At 42.7% G+C, this 25,421-nt stretch overlaps 10 non-coding genes across 10 annotated transcripts; all 10 read left to right on the top strand.

Moving 5' to 3' along the window:
* The first annotated feature begins 10,124 nt into the window (after positions 1-10,124).
* TRNAV-AAC (transfer RNA valine (anticodon AAC)) lies at positions 10,125-10,197 on the top strand. The gene has a single exon. It is a non-coding gene; the product is annotated as a tRNA-Val (tRNA).
* Positions 10,198-10,283: 86 nt separating this feature from the next.
* Positions 10,284-10,356, top strand: TRNAV-CAC (transfer RNA valine (anticodon CAC)). Its single transcript has one exon. It is a non-coding gene; the product is annotated as a tRNA-Val (tRNA).
* Positions 10,357-10,453: 97 nt separating this feature from the next.
* TRNAV-AAC (transfer RNA valine (anticodon AAC)) lies at positions 10,454-10,526 on the top strand. Its single transcript has one exon. It is a non-coding gene; the product is annotated as a tRNA-Val (tRNA).
* Positions 10,527-13,947: 3,421 nt separating this feature from the next.
* TRNAV-UAC (transfer RNA valine (anticodon UAC)) lies at positions 13,948-14,020 on the top strand. The gene has a single exon. It is a non-coding gene; the product is annotated as a tRNA-Val (tRNA).
* Positions 14,021-15,287: 1,267 nt separating this feature from the next.
* Positions 15,288-15,360, top strand: TRNAV-UAC (transfer RNA valine (anticodon UAC)). Its single transcript has one exon. It is a non-coding gene; the product is annotated as a tRNA-Val (tRNA).
* Positions 15,361-16,298: 938 nt separating this feature from the next.
* On the top strand, positions 16,299-16,371 carry TRNAV-AAC (transfer RNA valine (anticodon AAC)). The gene has a single exon. It is a non-coding gene; the product is annotated as a tRNA-Val (tRNA).
* A 2,259-nt stretch (positions 16,372-18,630) lies between these two features.
* TRNAV-AAC (transfer RNA valine (anticodon AAC)) lies at positions 18,631-18,703 on the top strand. Its single transcript has one exon. It is a non-coding gene; the product is annotated as a tRNA-Val (tRNA).
* An 86-nt stretch (positions 18,704-18,789) lies between these two features.
* Positions 18,790-18,862, top strand: TRNAV-CAC (transfer RNA valine (anticodon CAC)). Its single transcript has one exon. It is a non-coding gene; the product is annotated as a tRNA-Val (tRNA).
* A 1,096-nt stretch (positions 18,863-19,958) lies between these two features.
* TRNAV-AAC (transfer RNA valine (anticodon AAC)) lies at positions 19,959-20,031 on the top strand. The gene has a single exon. It is a non-coding gene; the product is annotated as a tRNA-Val (tRNA).
* Positions 20,032-21,298: 1,267 nt separating this feature from the next.
* TRNAV-AAC (transfer RNA valine (anticodon AAC)) lies at positions 21,299-21,371 on the top strand. The gene has a single exon. It is a non-coding gene; the product is annotated as a tRNA-Val (tRNA).
* The last annotated feature ends 4,050 nt before the right edge of the window (positions 21,372-25,421 follow it).

Raw genomic sequence — 25,421 nt, 5'->3', positions numbered from 1 at the left:
CATGCTGTGAGGCTGCTGAGTTCTAGTCAGGAGACCGGCGGCCCGTCCATGTACTGCGGTCCAAGCGCAGATCGATATCCACCGACAGCTTCATACATGTACAGAAAACAATACAATAATCTACAATCAGAAATACAGATTATAAAAAAAATCACAATCTGGTTTCAATTATTTTTTAAAAAAGTATGTGACTCATTTCCTTAACCCCTTACCTACAATTGACGTAATATTCCGTCCATGTGACCCTGGACCTAATTACCATGGATGGAATATTACGTCATCGCGATCAGCGGCGCCCACGTGGTGAGCGCCGCTGATCGCGGCCGAGTGTCAGCTAATTATCATAGCTGACACCCGGCACAATGTGTCAGGGGCGGTCACGGACACGATCGCGGTGTACCGGGGGTTAAAAGGAAGCATCGGCAGGGAGGGGGCTCCCTCCGTGCTTCCCTGAGCCCCCCACGGCAGCGCAATGTGCAGCGCTGCTGCGGGGGGCTCTTTCCCTACAGGTCCCCGGATCCAATATGGCGACGGGGACCTCCGGGGGCCTGCAGGAAGCTGGCTTCCTCAGTGCCTGCAAAGCGCAGGCATGAGGAAGCCTGTGCAGTGCCTGTGACAGATCGCTGATCTGTCACAGTGATCTGTGATGTGACAGATCAGCGATCTGTCACAGGACAGTTATGTCCCCCCTGGGACATTGTAATAAAGTAAAAAAAAAATTAAAAAAAAGTGTAAAAATAATAAAAAAAAAATCGCTAAATAAATTAAAAAAAAAAAAAAAAATATTCCCCCAAAAATTCATTTTTTGCAAATAAAAAAACCCAAAAACAATAAAAGTACACATATTTGGTATCGCCGCATCCGTAACGACCCGCCCTATAAAACTGTCCCAATAGTTAACCCCTTAAGTGAACCTCTTAAAAAATAAAAATAAAAAACTAAGCAAGAAATAATGATTTATTATCCTACCGCCGAACAAAAAGTGCAATAACGCGCGATCAAAAAGACGCATATAAATATCCATGGTACCGCTGAAAACGTCATCTTGTCCAGCAAAAAACAAGCCACCATACAGCATCATCAGCGAAAAAATAAAAAAGTTATAGCTCGCAGAATAAAGTGATGCAAAAATAATTATTTTTTATATAAAATTGTTTTCATTGCATAAAAGCGCCAAAACATAAAAAAACGACCTAAATGAGGTATCGCTGTAACCGTACTGACCCGAAGAATAAAACTGCCTTATAAATTTTACCGCACCCGGAACGGCATAAGCGCACCACCCAAAAGAAATTCATGAAACGCTGGTTTTTGTTCATTCTGCGTCCCAAAAAACGAAATAAAAAGCGATCAAAAAATGTCACATGCCCAAACATGATACCAATAAAAGCGTCAACTCGTCCCGCAAAAAATAAGACCTCACATGACTTGGTGGGTCAAAATATGGAAAAATTATAGCTCTCAATATGTGGTGATGCAAAAACTATTTTTACAATAAAAAGCGTCTTTTAGCGTGCGACAGCTGCCAAACATAAAAACCGCCATAAATAGTAAATCAAACCCCCCGTTATCACCCCCTTAGTTATGGAAAAATAATAAAATTAAAAAAATGTATTTATTTCCATTTTCCCATTAGGGCTAGGGTTAGGGCTAGGGCTAGGGCTAGGGTTAGGGTTAGGGTTAGGGCTAGGGTTAGGGCTAGGGTTAGGGTTAGGGCTAGGGTTAGGGCTAGGGTTAGAATTGGGGGTTTCCACTATTTGCGTACATGAGGTGCTCTCCAAACGCAACATGGCGTCTGATCTCAATTCCAGCCAATTCTGCGTTGAAAAAGTCAAATGGTGCTCCTTCCCTTCCAAGCTCTGCCATGCACCCAAACAGTGTTTTACCCCCTCATATGGGGTATCAGCCTACTCAGGACAATTTGCAAAACTACTTTTGGGGTCCTATTTCTCCTGTTGCCCTTAGGAAAATAAAAATTTTGGGGCAAAAATATCATTTTTGTGGAAAAAAAATGTTTTGTTATTTTCACGCCTGGGCGTTATAAACTTCTGTGAAGCCCTTGTGGGTTCAAAGTTCTCACCACACATCTAGATAAGTTCTTTGGGGGGTCTAGTTTCAAAAATGGGGTCACTTGTGGGGGGTTTCCACTGTTTAGGTACATCAGGGGCTCTCCAAACGCGACATGGCGTCCGATCAGAATTCCAGCCAATTTGCATTGAAAAAGTCAAACGGCGCTCCTTCCCTTCTGAGCTCTGCCATGCGCCGAAACAGTGGTTCCCCCCCACATATCAGGTATCAGCGTACTCAGGACAAATTGCACAATAATTTTTTGCAGTCCAATTTCTCCTGTTACCCTTGGTAAAATAAAAAAAATTGAACCTGAAGTAATTTTTTTTGTGAAAAAAAGTTAAATGTTAATTATTTTTAAATATTCAAAAAATTCCTGTGACGCACCTGAAGGGTTAATAAACTCCTTGAATGTGGTTTTAAGCACCTTAAGGGGTGCAGTTTTTAGAATGGTGTCACTTTTGGGTATTTTCTATCATATAGACCCCTCAAAGTGGCTTCAAATGTGATGTAGTCCGTAAAAATAAAATGGTGTTGCAAAAATGAGAGATCGCTGGTCAACTTTTAACCCTTATATCTTACTAACAAATAAAAATTTTGGTACCAAAATTGTGCTGATGTAAAGTAAACATGTGGCAAATGTTACTTATTAAGTTTTTTGTGTGCCATATCTCTGTGGTTTAAGGGCATAAAAATTCAAAGTTGGAAAATTGCGGAATTTTCAAAATTTTCGCCAAATTTCCGTTTTTCTCACAAATAAACGCAAGTTATATGAATGAAATTTTACCACTAACATGAAGTACAATATGTCACGAGAAAAGAATGTCAGAATCACCGGGATCCATGGAAGCGTTTCAGAGTTATTACCTCATAAAGGGACAGTGGTCAGAATTGTAAAAATGGGCCCGGTAGTTAACGTGCAAACCACCCTTGGTAGTGAAGGGGTTAAAGAAAAAGAAAAATATACCTAAACAGAGTATTGGGTATTTTAACAAATGATTAATAAGTTACAGTACAGTAGAGCTCATCCAAAAGAGTCTACCTTGTTGTGGTGGCGGCTTAAAATTCTTTTGGCCAGAACAAAAGCTGCTGGCTATATGTATGATCTGGGAAATGTTAATGTGTGATTGTTGAGGAAGTGGTGCAGAAGTGGAGTTTTTCCAAGAGTGGGTAGTGGGACTCTTGAGGGGTGGAGGCAGGGCTGGGGTGGAGCCTGGACGGAGTCTCAAGGGGGTCCAAACATTTTTACAGTATGGGGCCCTGAAATTCCTAATGGCAGCCCTGCTGGGCAGAAACACAGCGTTTCTCTTGCAAACTAGCGCTTTTGACAATGAGTGCTTGATCTTTAATGCTTGCCATGACCACAGTAAACGCTCTTGTCTGGTTACTGTAGTGTAGTGATTGTCCTGTTTGCCATCCTCCTGAAAGTTCCCTGTTTTGATCCCGGGCAGAAAAATGTGGCTTTTCTTTGTTTTGATCACAAACGTATATTGTTGGCTTAATTAGCATTAGTTAGCATATTCTATTGCTGGTTTAATGAGCATTACTTTTACCAATGTGATTATTTCTACCCGTTTTTGCTTTTGGCAAGCATGTGTGTTTTTGACAGTGTCTAAGTGTTCCTAATTCAAGTAACACCTGATAGGATCAAGGTGCGAAAGCAGGCATCTAGGTGCTTTTTCTTTTTGGCTTTTGGACAAAGGCATGAGAATGTTTTGTGGAGCATGGTTTTGTTTCCCTGTTTGTTCTTTTTCTCCAATAGCCTGACAAATGAAAGGTTCCTGTGTTGCAAAATGCACTTTGTCCTGTCTTCAGACATAGAGGATGACCTTTTGACTTTGGCTGGATGTTTTTTTCTTTTTCAAGTTCATTTCAGCATGTTTAAACATCTTTAGCTTTGCATGTAGTTTCCGAAGTATAGTGGTTGTCACGTTCATCTCACACGTGAACGGTCCCCAGTTCGAAAATGGATAGAAGCATGACATTAGGTGTTGATATTAAAGCTTTTGACGTTGAGTCTTTGTTCTCGATGGCTCGTCATGACCACAGTAACCTTCCGCAGCTGGTTTCTTTAGTGTAGTGGTTATCACGTTCGCCTAACACGCGAAAGGTCCACAGTTTGAAACTGGGCAGAAACACGCTGTTACCCTTTGGTATCCAAGCTTTTGACTTTCAGTTCTTGATCTCGATTGCTTGTTGTCACCACAGTAAGCACTTGCATCTGGTTTCTGTAGAGTAGCGGTTATCACGTTCGCCTCACACGCGAAAGGTCTCCAGTTCGAAACTTTGCAGAAACACAGCTTTTCTCTTGGAAAACGATTTTTTTGACTTTCAGTGCTTGTTCTTTATTGCTTGCCATGACCACAGCATTTTTTGTTTTTTTTTAAACGGTTGGTTTCTGTAGTGTAGCGGTTATCACATTCGCTTTACTCGCGAAAGGTCCTTAGTTGAAACTGGGCAGAAACACAGCGTTTCTCTTGTAAACTAGCGCTTTTGACAATGAGTGCTTGATCTTTAATGCTTGCCATGACCACAGTAAACGCTCTTGTCTGGTTACTGTAGTGTAGTGATTGTCCTGTTTGCCATCCTCCTGAAAGTTCCCTGCTTTGATCCCGGGCAGAAACACGTGGCATTTCTTTATTTTGATCACAAACGTATATTGTTGGCTTAACCCCTTCCTGACATGAGACGTACTATCCCGTCCACAGTACCCGGGCCCGTATGACCGGGGACGGGATAGTACGTCTACCGCGATCAGCGGCGCCCACGTGGTGAGCGCCGCTGATCGCGGCCGGGTGTCAGCTGATTATCATAGCTGACACCCGGCACAATGTGTCAGGGGCGGTCACGGACCGCCCCCGACACGTTAACCCCTTGCACACCGCGATCAAACATGATCGCGGTGTACCGGGGGTTAAAGGGAAGCATCGGCAGGGAGGGGGCTCTCTCCGTGCTTCCCTGAGCCCCCCACGGCAGCGCAATGTGCAGCGCTGCTGCGGGGGGCTCCTTTCCTCCAGGCCCCCGAATCCAAGATGGCGACGGGGGCCTTCGGGGGCCTGGGGAAGCTGGCTTCCTCAGTGCCTGCAAAGCGCAGGCATGAGGAAGCCTTGTGCACTGCCTGTGACAGATTGCTGATCTGTCACAGTGATCTGTGATGTGACAGATCAGCGATCTGTCACAGGACAGTGATGTCCCACCTGGGACTATGTAATAAATTAAAAAAAAAATTAAAAAAAAGTGTAAAAATAAATTAAAAAAAATCGCCAAATAAATTAGTAAAAAAAAAAAAAAAATATTCCCCAATAAATTCATTTTTTGAAAATAATAAAAAAAAAAACAATAAAAGTACACATATTAGGTATCGCCGCATCCGTAACGACCTGCCCTATAAAACTGTCTGAATAGTTAACCCCTTTAGCGAACCCCTTAAAAAACAAAAATAAAAAACGAAGCAAAAAATAATGATTTATTATCATACCGCCAAACAAAAAGTGCAATAACGCGCGATCAAAAAGACGCATATAAATATCCATGGTACCGCTTAAAACGTCATCTTGTCCCGCAAAAAACAAGCTGCCATACAGCATCATCAGTGAAAAAATAAAAAAGTTATAACTCGCAGAATAAAGCGATGCAAAAATAATTATTTTTTATATAAAATAGTTTTCATTGCATAAAACCGACAAAAACATAAAAAAACGACCTAAATGAGGTATCGCTGTAACCGTACTGACCCGAAGAATAAAACCGCTTTATCAATTTTACCGCACGCAGAACGGTGTAAACGCACCCCCCCAAAAGAAATTCATGAAACGCTGGTTTTTGTTCATTCTGCGTCACAAAAATCGGAATAAAAAGCGATCAAAAAATTTCACGTGCCCGATAATGGTACCAATAAAAACGTCAACTCGTCCCGCAAAAAATAAGACCTCACATGACTTGGTGGGTCAAAATACGGAAAAATTATAGCTCTCAATATGTGGTGATGCAAAAACTATTTTTACAATAAAAAGCGTCTTTTAGCGTGCGACAGCCGCCAAACATAAAAACCGCCATAAATAGTAAATCAAACCCCCCGTTATCACCCCCTTAGTTAGGGAAAAATAATAATATAAAAAAATGTATTTATTTCCATTTTTCCATTAGGGTTAGGGCTAGGGGTGTGTTGGGGTAGGGTTAGGGTAGGGTTAGGGTTAGGGCTAGGGCTAGGGCTAGGGTTAGGGCTAGGGTTAGGGCTAGGGCTAGGGTTAGGGCTAGGGTTAGGGCTAGGGTTAGGGCTAGGGTTAGGGGCGTGTTGGGGTTCGGGTTGGAGTTAGAATTGGGGGTTTCCACTGTTTGGGCACATCAGGGGCTCTCCAAATGCAACATGGCGTCTAATCTCAATTCCAGCCAATTCTGAGTTGAAAAAGTCAAATGGTGCTCCTTCCCTTCCAAGCTCTGCTATGCGCCCAAACAGTGTTTTACCCCCACATGTAGGGTATCAGCCTACTCAGGACAAATTGCAAAACAATTTTTGGGGTCCAATTTCTCCTGTTACCCTTAGGAAAATAAAAAATTGGGGGCAAAAATATCATTTTTGTGGAAAAAAATGATTTTTTTATTTTCACGTCCGAGCGTTATAAACTTCTGTGAAGCACTTGGGGGTTCAAAGTGCTCACCACACATCTAGAAAAGTTCCGTGGGGGTCTAGTGTCCAAAATGGGGTCACTTGTGGGGAGTTTCAATAGTTTAGGTACATCAGGGGCTCTCCAAACGCACATGACACCCGCAGACCATTCCATCAAAGTCTGCATTCCAAAACGTCACTGCTTCCCTTCCGAGCCCCAACGTGTGCCCATACAGTAGTTTTCTCCCACATATGGGGTATCAGCATACTCAGGACAAATTGGACAACAACTTTTGGGGTCCAATTTCTCCTGGTACCCTTGGGAAAATAAAAAAATGGTGACTAAAAGATCATGTTTGTGGAAAAAATACGAATTTTTTATTTTCACGCCCGGGCGTTGTAAACTTCTGTGAAGCACTGGGGGGGTCAAAGTGCTCACCACACATCTAGATAAGTTCCTTGGGGGGTCTAGTTTACAAAATGGTGTCATTTGTGGGGGGTTTCCACTGTTTAGGTACATTAGGGGCTCTCCAAAGGCAACATGACACCCACAGACCATTCCATCAAAGTCTGCATTCCAAAACGTCACTACTTCCCTTCCGAGCCCCGACGTGTGCCCATACAGTAGTTTTCTCCCACATATGGGGTATCAGCATACTCAGGACAAATTGGACAACAACTTTTGGGGTCCAATTTCTCCTGGTACCCTTGGGAAAATAAAAAAATGGTGACTAAAAGATCATGTTTGTGGAAAAAATACAAATTTTTTATTTTCACGCCCGGGCGTTGTAAACTTCTGTGAAGCACTGGGGGGGTCAAAGTGCTCACCACACATCTAGATAAGTTCCTTGGGGGGTCTAGTTTACAAAATGGTGTCATTTGTGGGGGGTTTCCACTGTTTAGGTACATTAGGGGCTCTCCAAAGGCAACATGACACCCGCAGACCATTCCATCAAAGTCTGCATTCCAAAACGTCACTACTTCCCTTCCGAGCCCCGACGTGTGCCCATACAGTAGTTTTCTCCCACATATGGGGTATCAGCATACTCAGGACAAATTGGACAACAACTTTTGGGGTCCAATTTCTCCTGGTACCCTTGGGAAAATAAAAAAATGGTGACTAAAAAATCATGTTTGTGGAAAAAATACGAATTTTTTATTTTCACGCCCGGGCGTTGTAAACTTCTGTGAAGCACTGGGGGGGTCAAAGTGCTCACCACACATCTAGATAAGTTCCTTAGGGGGTCTAGTTTCCAAAATGGTGTCATTTGTGGGGGGTTTCCACTGTTTTGGTACATCAGGGGTTTTCCAAACGCGACATGGTGTCCGATCTCAATTCCAGCCAAAAACGTCAAGTGGCGCTGCTTCCCTTCTGAGCTCTGCCATGCGCCCAAATAGTGGTTTACCCCCACATGTGGGGTATCAGCATACTCAGGATAAATTGCACAATAACTTTTAGGGTCCTGTTACCCTTGGGAAAATAAGAATTGAGGGTGAAAAGATCATTTTTGTGGAAAAAAATATGATTTTTTAATTGTATGGCTTTATGTTATAAACTTCTGTGAAGCCCATGGGGGTTCAAAGTTCTCACCACACATCTAGATAAGTTCCTTAGGTGGTCTATTTTCCAAAATGGTGTCATTTGTGGGGGGTTTCCACTGTTTTGGTACATCAGGGGTTTTCCAAACGCGACATGGTGTCCAATCTCAATTCCAGCCAAAAACGTCAAATGGCGCTGCTTCCCTTCCGAGCTCTGCCATGCGCCCAAATAGTGGTTTACCCCCACATGTGGGGTATCAGCGTACTCAGGACAAATTGCACAATAACTTTTAGGGTCCTGTTACCCTTGGGAAAATAAAAATTGGGGTGAAAAGATCATTTTTGTGGAAAAAATATGATTTTTTAATTGTACCGCTGTACGTTATAAGCTTCTGTAAAGCCCTTGTGGGTTCAAAGTTCTCACCACATATCTAGATAAGTACCTTGGGGGGTCTAGTTTCCAAAATGGGGTCACTTGTAGGGGGTTTCCACTGTTTAGGTACATCAGGGACTCTCCAAACGTGACATGGCGTCCAATCTGAATTCCAGCCAATTTTGCATTGAAAAAGTCAAACTGCGCTCCTTCCATTCTGAGCTCTGCCATGCGCCGAAACAGTCGTTCCCCCCCACATATCAGGTATCTGCGTACTCAGGACAAATTGCACAATAACTTTTGCAGTTCAATTTCTCCTGTTACCCTTGGTAAAATAAAAAAAATTGAACCTGAAGTATTTTTTTTATGAAAAAAAGTTAGATGTTCATTTTTTTTTAAATATTCAAAAAATTTCATGTGACGCGCCTAAAGGGTTAATAAACTTCTTGAATGTGGTTTTGAGCACCTTAAGGGGTGCAGTTTTTAGAATGGTGTCACTTTTGGGTATTTTCTATCATATAGACCCCTCAAAGTGGCTTCAAATGTGATGTGGTCCTAAAAATAAAATGGTGTTGTAAAAATGAGAAATCGCTGGTCAACTTTTAACCCTTATAACTTCCTAACAAAAAAAAATTTTGGTTCCAAAATTGTGCTGATGTAAAGTAATCATGTGGGAAATGTTAGTTATCAAGTTTTTTGTGTGCCGTATCTCTGTGATTTAAGGGCATAAAAATTCAAAGTTGGAAAATTGCGAAATTTTCAAAATTTTCGCCAAATTTCCGTTTTTCTCACAAATAAACGCAAGTTATTTGAATGAAATTTTACCACTAACATGAAGTACAATATGTCACGAGAAAACAATGTCAGAATCACCGGGATCCATGGAAGCGTTCGAGAGTTAAAGTACAGTGGTCAGAATTGTAAAAATTGGCCCGGTCATGAACGTGCAAACCACCCTTGGGGGTGAAGGGGTTAATTAGCCTTAGTTAGCATATTCTATTGCTGGTTTAATGAGCTTTACTTTTACCAATGTGATTATTTCTACAAGTTTTTGCTTTTTGCAAGCATGTGTGTTTTTGACAGTGTCTAAGTGTTCCTAATTCAAGTAACACCTGATAGGATCAAGGTGCGAAAGCAGGCATCTAGGTGCTTTTTCTTTTTGGCTTTTGGACAAAGGCATGAGAATGTTTTGTGGAGCATGGTTTTGTTTCCCTGTTTGTTCTTTTTCTCCAATAGCCTGACAAATGAAAGGTTCCTGTGTTGCAAAATGCACTTTGTCCTGTCTTCAGACATAGAGGAAGACCTCTTGACTTTGGCTGGCTGTTTTTTTCTTTTTCAAGTTCATTTCAGCATGTTTAAACATCTTTTTATTTGCATGGAGTTTCTGAAGTGTAGTGGTTGTCACGTTCACCTCACACGCGAACGGTCCCCAGTTCGAAACTTGATATAAGCATGACATTAGGCGTTGATATTAAAGCTTTTGACGTTGAGTCTTTGTTCTCGATGGCTCGTCATGACTACAGTAACCTTCCGCAGCCGGTTTCTGTAGTGTAGTGGTTATCACGTTCGCCTAACACGCGAAAGGTCCCCAGTTTGAAACTGGGCAGAAACACGCTGTTACCCATTGGAATCCAAGCTTTTGACTTTCAGCTCTTGATCTCGATTGCTTGTTGTCATCACAGTAAGCGCTCGTATCCGGTTTCTGTAGTGTGGCGGTAATCACGTTCGCCTCACACGCGAAAGGTCCCCAGTTCGAAACTGGGCAGAAACACAGCTTTTTCTCTTGGAAAATGATCTTTTTGACTTTCAGTGCTTGTTCTTTATTGCTTGCCATGACCACAGCATTTTTTGTTTGTTTGAATCGGTTGGTTTCTGTAGTGTAGTGGTTATCACGTTCGCCTAACACGCGAAAGGTCCCCAGTTCGAAACTGGGCAGAAACACGCTGTTAACCTTTGGTAACCAAGCTTTTGACTTTCAGTTCTTGATCTCGATTGCTTGTTGTCACCACAGTAAGTGCTTGCATCCGGTTTCTGTAGTGTAGCGGTTATCACGTTTGCCTCACACGTGAAAGGTCCCCAGTTCGAAACTGAATAGAAGCATGACATTAGGCGTTGATATTAAAGCTTTTGACGTTGAGTCTTTGTTCTTGATGGCTCGTCATGACCACAGTAACCTTCCGCAGGTGGTTTCTTTAGTGTAGTGGTTATCACGTTCGCCTAACCGTCCCCAGTTCGAAAACGGTCCCCAGTTTGAAACGCGTTCGAAACGCGTATATCTGCACAGAGATTGAAGCTTCAGAGACTGGGAGTTCTGTGGAAACTGTTTGGGTAAGAATACAAGGACAGAACAATGGAAAGGACACCATTGTAGGCATTTACTACAGGCCGCCTGTGCAAGCCGAAGATATAGATGAACTCTTTATGCATCAGATGGCCAAGTTCTCCAAAAAATATGACATAGTTGTCATGGGAGATTTCAACTATCCAGACATTTGTTGGGAATCTCTCTCAGGCAAAACTAACAGGTCAAGGAAATTCTTATCCTCTCTTGCTGACAACTTTATCTTCCAAAAGGTAAGGGAGAAAACAAGGGGAACTGCTACCTTGGATCTAATCCTTATAAACAGGGAGGAAATGGTTGAGGAGGTAAAAGTGGCTGGGACCCTAGGAGGTAGCGACCATGCTATTTTAGAATTTTGGATAACTAGAGGTGGAAGACCTGTGAAGACTCAGACGTCAAGGTTAGATTTCAGAAAGGCAGATTTTAAGGGATTCAGAAAGAGAATTGGAGGGATCCAATGGCTGGATATCCTTAAAGACAAAAATGTCCAGGAAGGATGGGAAATCTTGAAAAATGAAATTCTCAAACCACAGTTGTTAACAATTCCGAAAAGAGGGAAGAATAGGAAGCATTTAAGGAAACCAGGATGGATGAACACAGAACTTAAGCACATGCTAAAAAGGAAGAAAAAAATGTTTATAAAATGGAAAGAGGGAGGCATATCTAAAGAAGAATATAATGCTGTCTGCAGAACCTGCAGGGCACAAATCAGATTAGCTAAAGCTGAAAATGAACTGAGGCTTGCAAGAGATGTCAAAAGCAATAATAAAGGATTTTGGGGATATGTCAAAAGTAAAAGAAAAGTCAAAGATGCTATAGGATTTTTACAGGATGAAAATGATGAAATGGTAAGACAGGATGTTGAGAAGGCTGAACTTTTAAATTCCTATTTTGCATCTGTTTTCTCTCAGAAAGGAAATGCAACATCAACTGTTATTCACTGTCCTATTAAGGGAATAGAAGAATCCAGGATATCTATAAACAGAAAGATAGTGAGGAAACACTTAGCTAACCTAAATGAATTCAAGTCTCCAGGTCCAGATGAATTACACCCCAGAGTACTGAAGGAGATAGCAGAAGAAATTTTTGAACCCCTCTCCATAATCTTTGAAAATTCTTGGAGAACAGGAGAAGTGCCAGAAGACTGGAGAAGAGCAAATGTTGTTCCTATCTTCAAAAAGGGGAAGAAGGTGGACCCAGGCAACTATAGGCCGGTGAGTCTGACTTCTATACCAGGAAAGATCTTTGAACAAATTATTAAACAACATGTATGTCAATACCTGGATAAGAATGAAGTGATTAAACAGAGTCAGCATGGGTTTCTAACTAATAAGTCATGTCAGACTAACTTAATTTCCTTCTATGACGGTATCACTGATTGGGTGGATCAAGGAAATGCTGTAGATATAGTATATCTTGACTTCAGCAAAGCATTTGACAAAGTCTCTCATACAATCCTTATTGAAAAAATGACTAAGTATGGAATGGACAAGGCAACTGTTAGGTGGATTCATAACTGGCTTAGTGATCGGACCCAAAGAGTGCTCGTAAATGGCTGCACATCCAGTTGGAAGAATGTCTCAAGTGGGGTACCACAGGGCTCTGTCCTGGGCCCTGTATTGTTCAACATCTTTATCAACGATTTAGATGAAGGAATTGAGGGTAAACTGGTTAAATTTGCTGATGACACAAAGCTAGGAGGGATAGCTAATACTAGAGAAGAGAGAGAGGATTCAAAAAGATTTAAATAAACTGGAGAAGTGGGCAGCAACTAACAGAATGGTTTTTAACAGGGAGAAATGCAAAGTACTACATCTGGGCAATAAAAATGGAAAAAGCATATACAGAATGGGAGGAATAGGGCTAAGTGACAGCACATGTGAAAAAGACTTGGGTATACTAATAGATCACAGACTGAATATGAGTCAACAGTGTGATGCAGCAGCAAAAAAGGCAAATGCAATTCTAGGATGTATTAACAGAAGCATACAGTCTAGATCACGTGAAGTCATTATTTACCTCTACTCCTCTTTGGTCAGACCTCATCTGGAATATTGTGTCCAGTTTTGGGCACCACATTTTAAAAAAGACATCAACAAACTGGAGCAAGTTCAGAATAGAGCGACCAGAATGGTGACCGGTCTGCAAACCCTGTCTTATGAGGAAAGGTTGCAGGATTTGGGAATGTTTAGTTTGCAAAAGAGAAGACTGAGAGGAGACTTAATAGCTGTCTACAAATATCTAAAGGGCTGTCACATTGTAGAAGGATCAACTTTATTCTCATTTGCACAAGGAAAGACTAGAAGCAATGGGATGAAACTGAATGGGAAGAGACACAGATTAGATATTAGAAAAAACTTTTTGACAGTTAGAGTGATCAATGAGTGGAACAGGCTGCCACGAGAAGTGGTGAGTTCTCCTTCAATGGAAGTCTTCAAACAGAGGCTGGACAGACATCTGACTGGGATGATTTAGCGAATCCTGCTTTGAGCAGGGGGTTGGACCAGATGGCCCAGGAGGTCCCTTCCAACTCTATGATTCTATGATTCTATGATCACGTTCGCTTTGCACGCGAAAGGTCCCCAGTTCGAAACTGGGCAGAAACACGCTGTTACCCTTTGGTATCCAAGCTTTTGACCTTCAGTTCTTGATCTCGATTGCTTGTTGTCACCACAGTAAGCACTTGCATCTGGTTTCTGTAGTGTAGCGGTTATCACGTTCGCCTCACACGCGAACGGTCCCAAGTTCGGAACTGGGCAGAAACACGCTGTTACCCTTTGGTATCCAAGCTTTTGACTTTCAGTTCTTGATCTCGATTGCTTGTTGTCACCACAGTAAACGCTTGCATCCGGTTTCTGTAGTGTAGCGGTTATTACGTTCGCATCACACGCGAAAGGTCCCCAGTTCGAAACTGGGCAGAAACACAGCTTTTTCTCTTGGGAAACGATCTTTTTGACTTTCAGTGCTTGTTCTTTATTGCTTGCCATGACCACAGCATTTTTTGTATGTTTGAATTGGTTGGTTTCTGTAGTGTAGCGGTTATCACGTTCACTTTACACGCGAAAGGTCCTCAGTTCGAAACTGGGCAGAAACACAGCGTTCCTCTTGCAAACTAGCGCTTTTGACAATGAGTGCTTGATTTTTAATGCTTGCCATGACCACAGTAAATCCTCTTGTCTGGTTACTGTAGTGTAGTGATTGTCCTGTTTGCCATCCTCCTGAAAGTTCCCTGTTTTGATCCCGTGCAAAAACATGTGGCTTTTCTTTATTTTGATCACAAACGTATATTGTTGGCTTAATTAGCCTTAGTTAGCATATTCTATTGCTGGTTTAATGAGCATTACTTTTACCAATGTGATTATTTCTACCCGTTTTTGCTTTTGGCAAGCATGTGTGTTTTTGACAGTGTCTAAGTGTTCCTAATTCAAGTAACACCTGATAGGATCAAGGTGCGAAAGCAGGCATCTAGGTGCTTTTTCTTTTTGGCTTTTGGACAAAGGCATGAGAATGTTTTGTGGAGCATGGTTTTGTTTCCCTGTTTGTTCTTTTTCTCCAATAGCCTGACAAATGAAAGGTTCCTGTGTTGCAAAATGCACTTTGTCCTGTCTTCAGACATAGAGGAAGACCTCTTGACTTTGGCTGGCTGTTTTTTTCTTTTTCAAGTTCATTTCAGCATGTTTAAACATCTTTAGCTTTGCATGGAGATTCTGAAGTGTAGTGGTTGTCACGTTCACCTCACACTCGAACGGTCCCCAGTTCGAAACTTGATAGAATCATGACATTAGGCGTTGATATTAAAGCTTTTGACGTTGAGTCTTTGTTCTCGATGGCTCGTCATGACCACAGTAACCTTCCGCAGCCGGTTTCTGTAGTGTAGTGGTTATCACGTTCGCTAAACACGCGAAAGGTCCCCGGTTCGAAACTGGGCAGAAACACGCTGTTACCCTTTGGTATCCAAGCTTTTGACTTTCAGTTCTTGATCTCGATTGCTAGTTGTCACCACAGTAAGCGCTTGCATCTGGTTTTTGTAGTGTAGCGGTTATCACGTTCGCCTCACACGCGAAAGGTCCCCAGTTCGAAACTAGGCAGAAACACAGCTTTTTCTCTTGCAAAACGATCTTTTTGACTTTCAGTGCTTGTTCTTTATTGCTTGCCATGACCACAGCATTTTTTGTTTGTTTGAATTGGTTGGTTTCTGTAGTGTAGAGGTTATCAAGTTCGCCTCACACGCGAAAGGTCCCCAGTTCGAAACTAGGCAGAAACACAGCTTTTTCTCTTGCAAAACGATCTTTTTGACTTTCAGTGCTTGTTCTTTATTGCTTGCCATGACCACAACATCTTTTGTTTGGTTGAATTGGTTGGTTTCTGTAGTGTAGCGGTTATCACGTTTGCTTTACACGCGAAAGGTCCCCAGTTCGAAACTGGGCAGAAACACAGCTTTTCCTCTTGGAAAACAATCTTTTTGACTTTCAGTGCTTGTTCTTTATTGCTTGCCATGACCACAGCATTTTTTGTTTGTTTCAATCGGTTGGTTTCTGTATTGTAGCGGTTATCAAGTTTGCTTTACATGTGAAAGGTTCTCAGTTCGAAACTGGGCAGAAACACAGCGTTCCTCTTGCAAACTAGCGCTTTTGACAATGAGTTCTTGATCTTTAATGCTTGCCATGACCACAGTAAACGCTCTTGTCTGGTTACTGTAGTGTAGTGATTGTCCTGTTTGCCATCCTCCTGAAAGTTCCCTGTTTTGATCCCGGGCAGAAACATGTGGCTTTTCTTTATTTTGATCACAAACGTATATTGTTGGCTTAATTAGCCTTAGTTAGCATATTCTATTGCTGGTTTAATGAGCATTACTTTTACCAATGTGATTATTTCTACCCGTTTTTGCTTTTGGCAAGCATGTGTGTTTTTGACAGTGTCTAAGTGTTCCTAATTCAAGTAACACCTGATAGGATCAAGGTGCGAAAGCAGGCATCTAGGTGCTTTTTCTTTTTGGCTTTTGGACAAAGGCATGAGAATGTTTTGTGGAGCATGGTTTTGTTTCCCTGTTTGTTCTTTTTCTCCAATAGCCTGACAAATGAAAGGTTCCTGTGTTGCAAAATGCACTTTGTCCTGTCTTCAGACATAGAGGAAGACCTCTTGACTTTGGCTGGCTGTTTTTTTCTTTTTCAAGTTCATTTCAGCATGTTTAAACATCTTTATCTTTGCATGGAGTTTCAGAAGTGTAGTGGTTGTCACGTTCACCTCACACGCGAACGGTCCCCAGTTCGAAACTGGATAGAAGCATGACATTAGGCGTTGATATTAAAGCTTTTGACGTTGAGTCTTTGTTCTCGATGGCTCGTCATGACCACAGAAACTTTCTGCAGCCGGTTTCTGTAGTGTAGTGGTTATCACGTTCGCCTAACACGCGAAAGGTCCCCAGTTCGAAACTGGGCAGAAACACGCTGTTACCCTTTGGTATCCAAGCTTTTGACTTTCAGTTCTTGATCTCGATTGCTTGTTGTCACCACAGTAAGTGCTTGCATCCGCTTTCTGTAGTGTAGTGGTTATCACGTTTTTCTCACACGCGAAAGGTCCTCAGTTCGAAACTGGGCAAAAACACAGCTTTTTCTCTTGGAAAACGATCTTTTTGACTTTCAGTGCTTGTTCTTTATTGCTTGCCATGACCACAGCATTTTTTGTTTGTTTGCATCGGTTTGTTTCTGTAGTGTAGCGGTTATCCTGTTAGCTTTACACGCGAAAGGTCCTCAGTTCAAAACTGGGCAGAAACACAGCGTTCCTCTTGCAGACTAGCGCTTTTGACAATGAGTGCTTGATCTTTAATGCTTGCCATGACCACAGTAAACGCTCTTGTCTGGTTACTGTAGTGTAGTGATTGTCCTGTTTGCCATCCTCCTGAAAGTTCCCTGTTTTGATCCCGGGCAGAAACATGTGGCTTTTCTTTATTTTGATCACAAACGTATATTCTTGGCTTAATTAGCCTTAGTTAGCATATTCTATTGCTGGTTTAATGAGCATTACTTTTACCAATGTGATTATTTCTACCCGTTTTTGCTTTTGTCAAGCATGTGTGTTTTTGACAGTGTCTAAGTGTTCCTAATTCAAGTAACACCTGATAGGATCAAGGTGCGAAAGCAGGCATCTAGGTGCTTTTTCTTTTTGGCTTTTGGACAAAGGCATGAGAATGTTTTGTGGAGCATGGTTTTGTTTCCCTGTTTGTTCTTTTTCTCCAATAGCCTGACAAATGAAAGGTTCCTGTGTTGCAAAATGCACTTTGTCCTGTCTTCAGACATAGAGGAAGACCTCTTGACTTTGGCTGGCTGTTTTTTTCTTTTTCAAGTTCATTTCAGCATGTTTAAACATCTTTAGCTTTGCATGGAGTTTCTGAAGTGTAGTGGTTGTCACGTTCACCTCACAAGCGAACGGTCCCCAGTTCGAAACTGGATAGAAGCATGGCATTGATGTTAAAGCTTTTGACGTTGAGTCTTTGTTCTCGATGGCTCGTCATGACCACAGTAACCTTCCTCGGCCGGTTTCTGTAGTGTAGTGGTTATCACGTTCGCCTAACACGAGAAAAGTCCCCAGTTCGAAACTGGGCAGAAACACGCGTTACCCTTTGGTGTCCAAGCTTTTGACTTTCAGTTCTTGATCTCGATTGCTTGTTGTCACCACAGTAAGCGCTTGCCAACTGTTTCTGTAGTGTAGCGGTTATCACGTTTGCCTCACAAGCGAAAGGTCCCCAGTACAAAACTGGGCAGAAACACAGCTTTTTCTCTTGGAAAACGATCTTTTTGACTTTCAGTGCTTGTTCTTTATTGCTTGCCATGACCACAGCATTTTTTGTTTGTTTACATCGGTTGGTTTCTGTAGTGTAGCGGTTATCATGTTAGCTTTACACGCGAAAGGTCCTCTGTTCAAAACTGGGCAGAAACACAGCGTTCCTCTTGCAGACTAGCGCTTTTGACAATGAGTTCTTGATCTTTAATGCTTGCCATGACCACAGTAAACGCTCTTGTCTGGTTACTGTAGTGTAGTGATTGTTCTGTTTGCCATCCTCCTGAAAGTTCCCTGTTTTGATCCCGGGCAGAAACATGTGGCTTTTCTTTATTTTGATCACAAACGTATATTGTTGGCTTAATTAGTCTTAGTTAGCATATTCTATTGCTGGTTTAATGAGCATTACTTTTACCAATTTGATTATTTCTACCCGTTTTTGCTTTTGGCAAGCATGTGTGTTTTTGACAGTGTCTAAGTGTTCCTAATTCAAGTAACACCTGATAGGATCAAGGTGCGAAAGCAGGCATCTAGGTGCTTTTTCTTTTTGGCTTTTGGACAAAGGCATGAGAATGTTTTGTGGAGCATGGTTTTGTTTCCCTGTTTGTTCATTTTCTCCAATAGCCTGACAAATGAAAGGTTCCTGTGTTGCAAAATGCACTTTGTCCTGTCTTCAGACATAGAGGAAGACCTCTTGACTTTGGCTAGATGTTTTTTTCTTTTTCAAGTTCATTTCAGCACGTTTAAACATCTTTAGCTTTGCATGGAGTTTCTGAAGTGTAGTGCTTGTCACGTTCACCTCACACGCGAACGGTCCCCAGTTCGAAACTGGATAGAAGCATGACATTAGGCGTTGATATTAAAGCTTTTGACGTTGAGTCTTTGTTCTCGATGGCGCGTCATGACCACAGAAACCTTCAGCAGCCGGTTTCTGTAGTGTAGTGGTTATCACGTTCGCCTAACACGCGAAAGGTCCCCAGTTCGAAACTGGGCAGAAACACGCTGTTACCCTTTGGTATCCAAGCTTTTGACTTTCAGTTCTTGATCTCGATTGCTTGTTGTCACCACAGTAAGCGCTTGCATCCGGTTTCTGTAGTGTAGCGGTTATCACGTTCGCCTCACACGCGAAAGGTCCCCAGTTCGAAACTGGGCAGAAACACAGTTTTTTCTCTTGGAAAACGATCTTTTTGACTTTCAGTGCTTGTTCTTTATTGCTTGCCATGACCACAGCATTTATTTGTTTGTTTGAATCGGTTGGTTTCTGTAGTGTAGCGGTTATCACGTTTGCTTTACACGCGATAGGTCCTCAGTTCGAAACTGGGCAGAAACACAGCGTTGCTCTTGCAAACTAGCACTTTTAACAAAGAGTTCTTGATCTTTAATGCTTGCCATGACCACAGTAAACGCTCTTGTCTTGTTACTGTAGTGTAGTGTTTGTCCTGTTTGCCATCCTCCTGAAAGTTCCCTGTTTTGATCCCGGGCAGAAACATGTGGCTTTTCTTTATTTTGATCACAAACGTATATTGTTGGCTTAATTAGCCTTAGTTAGCATATTCTATTGCTGGTTTAATGAGCATTACTTTTACCAATGTGATTATTTCTACCCGTTTTTGCTTTTGGCAAACGTGTGTTTTTGACAGTGTCTAAGTGTTCCTAATTCAAGTAACACCTGATAGGATCAAGGTGCGAAAGCAGGCATCTAGGTGCTTTTTCTTTTTGGCTTTTGGACAAAGGCATGAGAATGTTTTGTGGAGCATGGTTTTGTTTCCCTGTTTGTTCTTTTTCTCCAATAGCCTGACAAATGAAAGGTTCCTGTGTTGCAAAATGCACTTTGTCCAGTCTTCAGACATAGAGGAAGACCTCTTGACTTTGGCTGGCTGTTTTTTTCTTTTTCAAGTTCATTTCAGCATGTTTAAACATCTTTAGCTTTGTATGGAGTTTCTCAAGTGTAGTGGTTGTCACGTTCACCTCACATGCGAACGGTCCCCTGTTCGAAACTGGATAGAAGCATGACGTTAGGCGTTGATATTAAAGCTTTTGACGTTGAGTCTTTGTTCTCGATGGCTCGTCATGACCACAGTAACCTTCCGCAGCCGGTTTCTGTAGTGTAGTGGTTATCATGTTCGCCTAACACGTGAACGGTCCCCAGTTCGAAACTGGATAGAAGCATGACATTAGGCGTTGATATTAAAGCTTTTGACGTTGAGTCATTGTTCTCGATGGCTTGTCATGACCACAGTAACCTTCCGCAGCCGGTTTCTGTAGTGTAGTGGTTATCACGTTCGCCTAACACGCGAAAGGTCCCCAGTTCGAAACTGGGCAGAAATACAGCTTTTTCTCTTGGAAAACGATCTTTTTGACTTTCAGTGCTTGTTCTTTATTGCTTGCCATGACCACAGCATTTTTTGTTTGTTTGAGTCGGTTGGTTTCTGTAGTGTAGTGGTTATCACGTTCGCCTAACACGAGAAAGGTCCCCAGTTCGAAACTGGGCAGAAACACGCTGTTACCCTTTGGTATCCAAGCTTTTGACTTTCAGTTCTTGATCTCGATTGCTTGTTGTCACCACAGTTAGAGCTTGGATTCGGTGTCTGTAGTGTAGCGGTTATCACGTTCGCCTCACATGTGAAAGGTCCCCAGTTCGAAACTGGGCACAAACACAGATTTTTCTCTTGGAAAACGATCTTTTTGACTTTCAGTGCTTGTTCTTTATTGCTTGCCATGACCACAGCATTTTTTGTTTGTTTGAATCGGTTGTTTTCTGTAGTGTAGCGGTTATCACGTTCGCTTTACATGCGAAAGGTCCTCAGTTCGAAACTGGGCAGTAACACAATGTTCCTCTTGCAAACTAGTGCTTTTGACAATGAGTGCTTGATCTTTAATGCTTGCCATGACCACAGTAAACGCTCTTGTCTGGTTACTGTAGTGTAGTGATTGTCCTGTTTGCCATCCTCCTGAAAGTTCCCTGTTTTGATCCCGGGCAGAAACGTGTGGCTTTTCTTTATTTTGATCACAAACGTATATTGTTGGCTTAATTAGCCTTAGTTAGCATATTCTATTGCTGGTTTAATGAGCATTACTTTTACCAATGTGATTATTTCTACTCGTTTTTGCTTTTGGCAAGCATGTATGTTTTTGACAGTGTCTAAGTGTTCCTAATTCAAGTAACACCTGATACAATCAAGGTGCGAAAGCAGGCATCTAGGTGCTTTTTCTTTTTGGCTTTTGGACAAAGCCATGAGAATGTTTTGTGGAGCATGGTTTTGTTTCCCTGTTTGTTCTTTTTCTCCAATAGCCTGACAAATGAAAGGTTCCTGTGTTGCAAAATGCACTTTGTCCTGTCTTCAGACATAGAGGAAGACCTCTTGACTTTGGCTGGCTGTTTTTTTCTTTTTCAAGTTCATTTCAGCATGTTTAAACATCTTTAGCTTTGCATGGAGTTTCTGAAGTGTAGTGGTTGTCACGTTCACCTCACACGCGAACGGTCCCCATTTCGAAACTGGATAGAAGCATGACATTAGGCGTTGATATTAAAGCTTTTGACGTTGAGTCTTTGTTCTCGATGGCTCGTCATGACCACAGTAACCTTCCGCAGCCGGTTTCTGTAGTGTAGTGGTTATCACGTTCGCCTAACATGCGAAAGGTCCCCAGTTCGAAACTGGGCAGAAACACAGCTTTTTCTCTTGGAAAACGAGCTTTTTGACTTTCAGTGCTTGTTCTTTATTGCTTGCCATGACCACAGCATTTTTTGTTTGTTTGAATCGGTTGGTTTCTGTAGTGTAGCGGTTATCACGTTCGCTTTACACACGAAAGGTCCTCAGTTCGAAACTGGGCAAAAACACAGCGTTCCTCTTGCAAACTTGCGCTTTTGACAATGAGTGCTTGATCTTTAACGCTTGCCATGACCACAGTAAACGCTCTTGTCTGGTTACTGTAGTGTAGTGATTGTCCTGTTTGCCATCCTCCTGAAAGTTCCCTGTTTTGATCCCGGGCAGAAACATGTGGCTTTTCTTTATTTTCATCACAAACGTATATTGTCGGCTTAATTAGCCTTAGTTAGCATATTCTATTGCTGGTTTAATGAGCATTACTTTTACCAATGTGATTATTTCTACCCGTTTTTGCTTTTGGCAAGCATGTGTGTTTTTGACAGTGTCTAAGTGTTCCTAATTCAAGTAACACCTGATAGGATCAAGGTGGGAAAGCAGGCATCTAGGTGCTTTTTCTTTTTGGCTTTTGGACAAAGGCATGAGAATGTTTTGTGGAGCATGGTTTTGTTTCCCTGTTTGTTCTTTTTCTCCAATAGCCTGACAAATGAAAGGTTCCTGTGTTGCAAAATGCACTTTGTCCTGTCTTCAGACATAGAGGAAGACCTCTTGACTTTGGCTGGCTGTTTTTTTCTTTTTCAAGTTCATTTCAGCATGTTTAAACATCTTTATCTTTGCATGGAGTTTCTGAAGTGTAGTGGTTGTCACTAGAGCTGAGCGACTTTTGGTTTTTTTATGGTCGCGTTTCGTTTCGTGAAACCCGACTTTTCCAAAAGTCGGGTCGAGCAAGATCGTCCGATTATAGGGAAGTCGGGGTCGTTCCAAAACACGAATCCCAATGTAAGTCAATGGGGAATAAAAGTCGGCAGTGAGAGGAGGACAGGAAACACACCTACAGTGCCCATTTCAATGCCAAAAGCATCAATTCTTCTTACTTAAGCTTGTCAACCTTAATTAACTTCATAATACAAGTTACGCACTGAAAAATGGGGGTTATTTGGCTAAATTTGTGGGGGGGGAGGGCTGGCTGCAGGTTTTCATGTGCCCTGGGCGAAAGAGCGCCCCTTTAACACATACCACAACACATCATGCTCCGATACGGCAGAGAAATAGCGGTATAGTACAATGAAAAATACCTCACTTTTTACATCTCATGACGAGGCCCATCTATTTCTCCATACAAAATCATTGGTCCCATATAATGTTTGAAACAGTATATGATGAGCTCCACATAATGCTACAGTATATGTTGGTCCCCATGGATGAAGCTCCACTGTCTTATGGGCCCAAATAATGCTCCAAACATAATGGGCCCCATTTCTAATGCTCTAGTGTATAATGGGCCCTGTAAATGCTGCTCCAGTGTCTGATGTCCACCTTTGGAATGTTCCAGTGTATGGTGGGCCCCATCTATCATTCTCCAGAGTATAGTGCGCCCCAAAAATTGCTGTCCCAACATAGAAAACAATCAAATAAGTCTCCTCGCTAGGGAATCCCTGTACTTGTCTGGACAGGTGCTGTAGCTTGCTTAACAGCTCGCCAGCCGTTCTCACGCCCAGTATGCATTGCACGTGATTGCACAAAGGTTAGAAAGGGTACCGTATCCCTGGATAACATGTATGGATAGCGTACACATTCAAAATATATGTCTATACAGCATGAGGCAGGCTCAGACGGTGTTAGGGCCAGTATGGATTGCACGTCATTGCACAAAGGTTAGTAGGGGTACCGTATCCCCGGATAACATGTATGGATAGCGTACACATTCAAAATATATGTCTATACAGCATGAGGCAGGCTCAGACGGTGTTAGGCCCAGTATGGATTGCACGTCATTGCACAAAGGTTAGAAGGGGTACCGTATCCCCGGATAACATGTATGGATAGCGTACACATTCAAAATATATGTCTATACAGCATGAGGCAGGCTCAGACGGTGTTAGGCCCAGTATGGATTGCACGTCATTGCACAAAGGTTAGAAAGGGTACCGTATCCCCGGATAACATGTATGGATAGCGTACACATTCAAAATATATGTCTATACAGCATGAGGCAGGCTCAGATGGTGTTAGGCCCAGTATGGATTGCACGTCATTGCACAAAGGTTAGAAGGGGTACCGTATCCCCGGATAACATGTATGGATAGCGTACACATTCAAAATATATGTCTATACAGCATGAGGCAGGCTCAGACGGTGTTAGGCCCAGTATGGATTGCACGTCATTGCACAAAGGTTAGAAGGGGTACCGTATCCCCGGATAACATGTATGGATAGCGTACACATTCAAAATATATGTCTATACAGCATGAGGCAGGCTCAGACGGTGTTAGGCCCAGTATGGATTGCACGTCATTGCACAAAGGTTAGAAGGGGTACCGTATCCCCGGATAACATGTATGGATAGCGTACACATTCAAAATATATGTCTATACAGCATAAGGCAGGCTCAGACCGTGTTAGGCCCAGTATGGATTGCACGTCATTGCACAAAGGTTAGAAGGGGTACCGTATCCCCGGATAACATGTATGGATAGCGTACACATTCAAAATATATGTCTATACAGCATAAGGCAGGCTCAGACCGTGTTAGGCCCAGTATGGATTGCACGTCATTGCACAAAGGTTAGAAGGGGTACCTTATCCCCGGATAACATGTATGGATAGCGTACACATTCAAAATATATGTCTATACAGCATGAGGCAGGCTCAGACGGTGTTAGGCCCAGTATGGATTGCACGTCATTGGACAAAGGTTAGAAAGGGTACCGTATCCCTGGATAACAAGTATGGATAGCGTACACATTCAAAATATATGTCTCAGGAGGCAGGCTCAGACGGTGTCAGGCACAGTATGGATTTGACGGCCCAGATTACACAGCGGAGGAGCAGGGAGAGGTAAAGATTGCAAATGCTGGGGCCCTTGCCAAGCAAGGGGGGCCCACTCGTGGGCGTCGGTACTGGCACTGGGCCCCTCATAGTACAGCGGTGTGTCTGACGGCGGGTGTGCACCACCACCGTCAGAGACACTTGATTGCACTATGAGGGACCCTGTGCCAGTGCCCGCGCCCAAGAGTCGGCCTACCCACCTGTCCAGGGCAACGGCACTCGCACGGTGTCGTGCGCTAGGTGGTGACCCCGGCCATGGGGGGGAGGCAGCACAGTTAGGGAGTTTTAGAAAGTGGCATATGTTGATGTTGGACATTCAACTGATGCAAAAGGCGAAATAGGTGAAGTACCAGGAAGAGGTGGACCAAAGCAAGCCATTTTTCTGTCACCCTATGTGTCATCAGGGGAAGGTGGGACAAAATCCTTGGAAACCCATGCGTGGTTCATGTTAATGCAGGCTAGATCATCCACATTTTGGATTGACAGACGGGTCCTTTTTTCTGTCAGGATTGATCCAGCTGCACTGAAGACTCTTTCCGATAGCACACTTGCAGCTGGGCAAGCGAGCTCCTGTAAGGCATATTGGGCCAATTCAGGCCAGGTGTCCAGTTTAGCGGCCCACTAGTCAAAGGGGAATGACCTGTGTGGGAGAACATTGATATGGGAGGAAAAGTAGTTTGTAACCATAGTTGACAACTGCTGTCTCCTGTCACTTTCCATCGATGCAGTATTACCAGTTGTGTGAACGGTATTTGAAAAATCAGTCCACAACATTGTCATGAAACCCCTGTCTCCAACGCAACTTTTGCTGTGTGCACCACGAACACCTCTGCCAAGCTGCCCCCGGCCCGTACGGCTCGTGTGAGAACCATCACCGCTGCTGTGTGCTGGGAATGCCTCAAGCAACCGATTTACCAGAGTTGCTTGTTTATTAGCCAATATTAGGTCAAGGTTCTCCTGTGGCATGATGTTTTGTAATTTGCCTTTATAGCGTGGATCCAGGATGCTGGCCAACCAGTAGTCGTCATCGTTCATCATTTTGGCAATGCGGGGGGTCCCTTTTTA

Source organism: Dendrobates tinctorius, unplaced genomic scaffold, assembly GCF_039654945.1.
Source record: "Dendrobates tinctorius isolate UK_male_01 unplaced genomic scaffold, ASM3965494v1 ptg000332l, whole genome shotgun sequence".
Lineage (NCBI taxonomy): Eukaryota > Metazoa > Chordata > Amphibia > Anura > Dendrobatidae > Dendrobates > Dendrobates tinctorius.
This window is presented reverse-complemented; position numbering and strand designations above follow the sequence as displayed.